The following is a 6,694-nucleotide window of genomic DNA, read 5'->3' as shown; positions in this document are numbered from 1 at the left end:
CGGGCCGCCGCGCGCCGAGAGCCTCCGCGAGCTGCGCTGCCTGGCCGCTGCCGCTCCTCCCGCCGCCCGAGCTGCCTGGACCCGCGGCGGGGGCGGTGGGAGAACCGGATGGAACCGGATTGCGAGACCGCCCCCTCCTCCCCCCGCGTCCCCCGGCCGCGGGCTCCCCCTCCCCGCCCGCCGGGCCGCCCCCCGCCCCCGCCCCCGCCCATTGGCTGCGGGGCCCACCGCGCCGCGGCCCGCGCCCGGAATAGGTGAGGCGGGCCGTCACTCGCCCGCCCGCCCCGCCCCGCCCCCGCCCGCGGCGCCCCCACCCCGCCCGCCGTCTCGCGGGGCCCCCGACCCAGGCGACGGGGGCGGGGCCCCAGGGGCCGGTCTCGCCTCACGGTAGTTTGTTTGAAGGCGAGCCGCAAAGTGCGGTCTGCGCGCCGATTGGCGGACGCCCGCCACGTGGTCGCGCGTGGCCCCGCCCACCGCCGCTGGACACCTGGGCTCCGGCCAGGGCCTGGAGAGCCGGCCGCCGCGAGGCCTGCCCCCGGGCCGGGGCCGGCGGGGCCAGCCGCCGCTGGTGTCGCCGACGCGGGGGAGACACAGTGGACTTAACAAGCCCGTCCTCGTGCCCTAGGCGGCCCGTCGCGGGTCCGCTACTCCTCAGGCCTGCGGGAAGCGGCCCCAGTGCGCAGGCGCGGGCGGGGAGGTCGTGGGAAGCGGGGCCGGCGCGGGCCGCCAGTGCGCAGGCGCGGAACTCCGCTGGGGCGGGGTCCGCTGGCCGCGGGTCCGCTGGCCGCCGGCATCATCCTCCCGCCGGCGGTGTCGGGAGACGCCAGGGGCGAGCGAGTGGGTTCGGGACTCCTGGCCCCCTCGTTCCCAGGGCGCGTCCGCTCGCGCACCCCAGCTCCTGCCCGTTTGGGGGCGGGTTGCTCACCTGAGCACCTGCACAGGTGAGAAAGGTCTTCGGGCTGGAGTCGGTCTCGCAGCCCCGAGACCCGAGAGGTCGCGCGCCACTGTTGCTTCCTTGCGCAAGGAACGTAAGCTTAGCTGCCAGATTCAGTTGCGTTTGTCAACTGAAATAATCACCGCTGTGTAGCGATTCAAAAAGAAACTGATTAAAGATTATTCGGAGCGATCTGACGGGTCCGCTAGCGGGAGACGCACCGGGCTTCTCAGGTGCCGGGCTCACTCTGCAGGTGTGCTCAGCTATGGGCACACGAGGAGACACATGCCCCTATAGTGGCGGCAAAGGAGCCATCTGGTTATACTCTGGTTAAGGAGAAAGGAAGCTTTGTATGAAACAGCAGTGACCTCTCATTCTGCATTCAGATTTAGCTGTCTCTGCGAGTAGCACAAGGACTGAGGCTTACAGAGATTTCTGACTCTCCTGGATAGAGCTTGCTTCTGCGGACCTGAACGCCGTTATGCAGCTTATCTCGGCTTCCTTCCCGCAGCAGTTTGCAGCATCGCAAGGGACGTGGTCGCCTTGGTGTGTTGATTTGGCTGCACGGCGCTTCACAGCAAAAATAGTTAATTCTTTTTCCCCCTTTATGCTAACTTCAAGGTGCTCACTCTGCAGTTTCCCAGAGCAGAGGGAGCTGCAATTAGTAGTATTTATTTTCAGTCCACAGGCTACTGTAGAAAAAGTTTGCAATTGGAAAATTGTCTCCTGGAATTCTTGGAGATGAGTCCGAAAGATGGGAAACAAGCCACATGTCCATCTTCGTGGAGGTGGGGATAACCTGGCAGCTCCACATAGAGCAGTGCTGAGCTGCTGCAAACAGTGAGGCTGTACCTGCCTGGAGCAAGTGGGCACTAGGAACTACTGTCACACAGTGGCCATCCTGGTCAATGACTCTAGGACCTTCCCTCATGGAAGAAAGACTGAAGCCCACAGAGTGACATGTAAAGCCCTCTGGCCTGTTTCAACAGTTTTCATCCCTGCAACTCTCTTCCACCTTCCTGACCACAAGCAGGTTGGGCACCTCTGCTTCAGGGCTTTGTCACCTGCTGTTTTCTGCCTGGAATGTGGCAGAGGTGACTCCCTTCCCCACCTCCTACCAGTCTTTGCACAAATGTCACCCTCTCAAGGACGTTTTCTGACTTCTCAGTTTACAATTGCAAGTGCCCATCTTATTTCCTGCATGGCATCTGTAAACTAAAAGCAACCATTAAAAGCATATCCCCTCTCCTTGGTCTCAACTAAGGGGCAAAAGCTGGAGAGCCAAGACACAACTGGACAGGCCTTGCGATGAAGCTATGTCCACAATTGCAGAAACATTCTCTCCAGGCAAGTGAAACTCCTAGTTCCCAAAAGATAAGGCTATAGATAGGGTAAATATTAAGTCTTCCTTTTTTCCCTCAATGTATAGACAACAGCACATGGATACATTGACTGGACATCTGTCTGGATTCTTGAAAATATTTTCCTGGCAGACTACAAATTCTCATTGTGAGGCTCAGCACTTCGGCAGCTTTCCCAGAGTGAGCTGGGATGGAGGCTGTTCCCAGGAATGAGTCCTCAGTCTTGATTCTTTAAGATGCTCACTTAATTTTTGCTTGCCTCCATCTGTTTCAGCCAACACATCTAATACACTTATATACACATACCTCTCTATATAGCTGCGTACATCTCTCCTACACATCCTGGTATCTTTGTGTATCTTAGGGAAACTACACAAGAAAGTGGTGCCAGTGCTTGCCTGGGGAGAACAATTGGAGGGCACCGGGTAAGGGTGAAATTGATCCTTTCCTCTTGCTTTTTGTTCCCTCTCTCCTATTTGCATTTTAAAAAATTGACATTAACCAGCTCTTTCACCTGCTTGTGTCTAAGCAAGTGTCTTTTACTCTTCTCTCCCTTTTTAATAAAACAGTTCTTTTGAATACATAAAAAATTGATGTTGGAGAGTGCCTAAGTTTATTGCTCAAACCTGTACTGAGTAGGTACCCTGTGCCAGTCATTATGACGGGCCCTGCCTGGAGTGGAAAGAAAACTCTCCTGGAGTCAGGTGGTCATTTAGGAGGGAGAGAAAGTACACACATGTCCTCATAAGGGAAAAGGGAAGCCACAGGTTAGCAGGGGACAGCACATCCCAAGGCGTGCAGACTTAACAGAATGTGTCAGAGTGGAACAGGGAGAACAGACTGTTTAGATGAGAGAAAAGACGCAGCGAGAAGAGGAAGGGCGGTCTGCAGGAGGCATGTAATGCCAGTTTAAGGGGTTTGACCATTATCCAAGGTGTGTGAGGCATTGCGTTTTAAAATTTTCATCAATGACTTTTTTAAAAAAAGATTTATTTATGTTTATACAAGAGCTGGGGTACAGGCCAAAGGTGTGGGAGAGTGAGAGGACTCACCAGAGACAGAGCGGGGAACAGATCAGGCAGACGACTGAAATATACTGCTGAGGGAAGCAGCGGGAGGGACAGGAGAGGTCTGCTGTGCCATGTGGGATTCTCACGGGCTGGGATTGAACCCGCACTGTAGAGGCTGCGGACAGCTTCACAGCGCTGCACTCAACTTGCTGCGCCATTGGGGAGGCCCATCAATGACTTTTTAAAAACAAATTAAAGAAACACAGCAAAATTGTTTACGCAAGCCCATGTCGGCACATGCCATGCAAGGATGCTTGAACACTCTGCTATATGAAAGTGCCATATTCTGACCAAGAAGTCCTAGTACTTCATTCATTGTCAGCTATACTGACACTAAAGCAGGTTGATAATACACAGGGTAAAGTCCGGGCTTAGGGCAGCCAGAACAGTAGAAGGGATATGAAATTGTGCATGTGAGATAACTGCCTTTCCTTAGCTTGCGTCAGTTGCTGAAACAAACACTACAGATTGTACATTAATATTCAGTACCTCCGGGCCTCTCTGGTGGTGCAGGTGGTTGAGGACAGCGCTGTGGAGCTGTCTGCAGCCTCTGCAGCGTGAGTTTGATCCCAGCCAGCTGGGGAGATACCCACATGGCGCTGCAGACCTCTCCTGTCTTGCCCACTGCTCCCTTCAGCAGTGTATTTTGGTGAGTCTGCCTGTTCTGTTCCCAACTCTGTCTCTGGTGAATCCTCTCACCCTCCCCGCACATCTGGCCTGTACCCCAGTTCTTGAAAAAAAATATTCAGTATCCCAGTTTCAGGTGGAAAGATTGTCAGTCTGCTTTTTGCATGAATGAATCATTATCATTTTGCATTTGCATGAATGAATCATTATCATTTTCACTTGGCCAAAGCCAAGATAAAAATTTAGTTGTTCCTTCTGTTTTGGGAATAGTTGGGACAATTTTCTTTTCACATTGCATTTCAGAACTGGGTTCTTGATGTGCCTGTCTGGATAAAAAACCACCTCTGCACTGACTCACTGAGTAACTGATCTTAGTTACTCCATTCTGAGTACATCTGGGGTTACTAGGTCTAGACTGATTCATAGAGATGTCCTGGTGTTCATACTTTCTTTCCTCAGTCTTCCATGGCTGGTGCTTATTTTGAGACCTGCTCAGATGAAACAATAGGACAGAGTGGAGTTATTTATTTATTTATTTTCAAAGATTTATTTATTTATGTATACAAGAGCTGGGGTACAGGCCAGAGGTGTAGGGGGTTAGAAGATCCACCAGAGACAGAGTGGGGAGCAAAACAGGCGATTGACTGAAATACACTGCTGAGGGGAACAGCGGGCAAGTTAGGAGAGGTCTGCTGCACCATGTAGGTAGCTCCTATGGCTGGGGATTAAACTTGTGCTTCAGTGGCTGCGGTGAGCTTCATAGGTTGCATCTTAACCCCTTGCGCCACCAGGGAGGGCCAGTGTGGAGTTATTTAAATCAGGTTGCCTTAATGCTGGTTGCTACTAATCCTTTCCCATCACTGCTGCATATGGTCAAGGACATTCCTGGTGCTTTGTCAGATTTTTGTGTCACCAGGAAGTAGTGAGCCTCCTCCTGGGTGTATGTGGCAGTGGGGTGGGATATAGTGGGTATGGGAAGATCTGATGCTCTCCTTTTTTTTTTTTTTTTCTGATGTTCTCCTTTTAAGGCTGAATGGAGGAGACTTTCCATGAGGTAGGTTTGTCACCACCCCAAGGTCAGCCATGGGGCCACTGTAAATCAATTAATACAATGACCAGACTCAGAAAAGCAGAGAAAGAACTTTATTGCTTGACAAGATGGGTAAAGGGGTAACTTGTGTTCCAAAGCACTTCTCCTTCCCTGATGGGGAGAGTTACTTTTAAAGCAGACAAAGGGGGCAGGATTTTCTTCAAGGTAGAGCCCCGCATGCACTTTTCCCCTTCTGGTATGTATTTGTACCTGTTGGATAGGTTGTGCACATTCAAGTTGGTTTTGGCTGGTTCTTTGATTTGACCTTTAAACAACAGACTCTCCTGTAAAAGAGTCCACCTAGAAGAGAACAGTAACTGAAGGACATGGACTCTGTAGTGCAAATGTTTAGGTTTTGTACAGGGTGAAGGTTTGCACGGGGGTAACAGTTTCTCCGTCTATAGTCATCTCCAGTGAGTGGAGGAGCCAGTAGCCTAATTGCAGCTTTTGATGGTTCAGCTGGAGGGAAAGGCTGTGGAGGAGAGGCCGGCTCCCACCCAGTTCAGCATCACCTTCCTCTACAACTATTGAGTAGCTTTGCTTCACGTTTTTTTTTTTTTTTTTGGAATGGAAATTAGTTGAACCATACCTCCTTGACTCATTTTGAATCAAGAATTCATCCATGGGGCCTCTCTGGTGGCACAAGTGGTTAAGATACAACCTATGAAGCTATCTGCAGCCACTGCAGCAGGAGTTCGATCCCCGGCCAGGGAGCCACCCACATGGCGCACAGACCTCTCCTGTCTCCCCGCTGCTCCCCTCAGCAGTGGATTTCATCAGTCTCCCTGTACTGTTCCCCGCTCTGTCTCTGGTGAATCCTCTCACCGCCTCCCAGCCTGTACCCCAGTTCTTGTATGCATAAATAGATCTTAAAAAAAAAATCATCCATGGTAGAAGAGGCAGCTAAAGACATAAAGGTGACTTGGGATTCTTTAGCATCTTAAATTTAGGCGATTTTCTCAAAGGCTGGTTGCCAATGATGCCTCCTAGTACTCATTTTTCAGGTGTGCAGTTTTTAAGTTGCTTAGATTGACCATCGTGTTTTTTTTTTTTTAAATTAACATATTTTTGCTTTGAACATCCTTATTTGTTCACATTATTGGATTTCTCAGGGGCGGTCACTGTAGCTCGTTTCACCTTTTCCTCGCAAACTGAAGACAGTTTACGTGCAGCTGCTTAAAAGAAAACGATTTCATTTTTCCGTTTCCCGCGATCATAATGACGATCGTCTCCTACGTACGGAAAGATTCCTCCTAAAATGAGCTCATTTAGGGCTGAGAGCGCGTCAACCCGAGGAGCGATGACATAACCAGCGGGTTGCAGAGGAGACGGGCCGCGACAGCTAGCGGAACCCGCCGAGCTCGGACGCGCGATCCAGCCGAGCGGCGCCGGGGCGGGAACTACGGAAGCCGGAGGGCGACCCGAGCCGGGAGGGTGGAGGCGTAGCGGGAGGAAAAGAGCCGGGCCTCGCCTGTGCGGCTCAGTGCGCAGGCGCGGCGGCGTCCCTGGGGGTGCGGGGCCGCGGTGCGCAGGCGCGGCGGCGTCCCTGGGGGTGCGGGGCCGCGGTGCGCAGGCGCGGCGGCGTCCCTGGGGGTGCGGGGCCGCGGTGCGC

Source organism: Talpa occidentalis, unplaced genomic scaffold (assembly GCF_014898055.3).
Source record: "Talpa occidentalis isolate TD23 unplaced genomic scaffold, MPIMG_talOcc4v2.1 talOcc4.4, whole genome shotgun sequence".
In the NCBI taxonomy this organism is placed as follows: Eukaryota; Metazoa; Chordata; class Mammalia; order Eulipotyphla; family Talpidae; genus Talpa; species Talpa occidentalis.
This window is presented reverse-complemented; position numbering follows the sequence as displayed.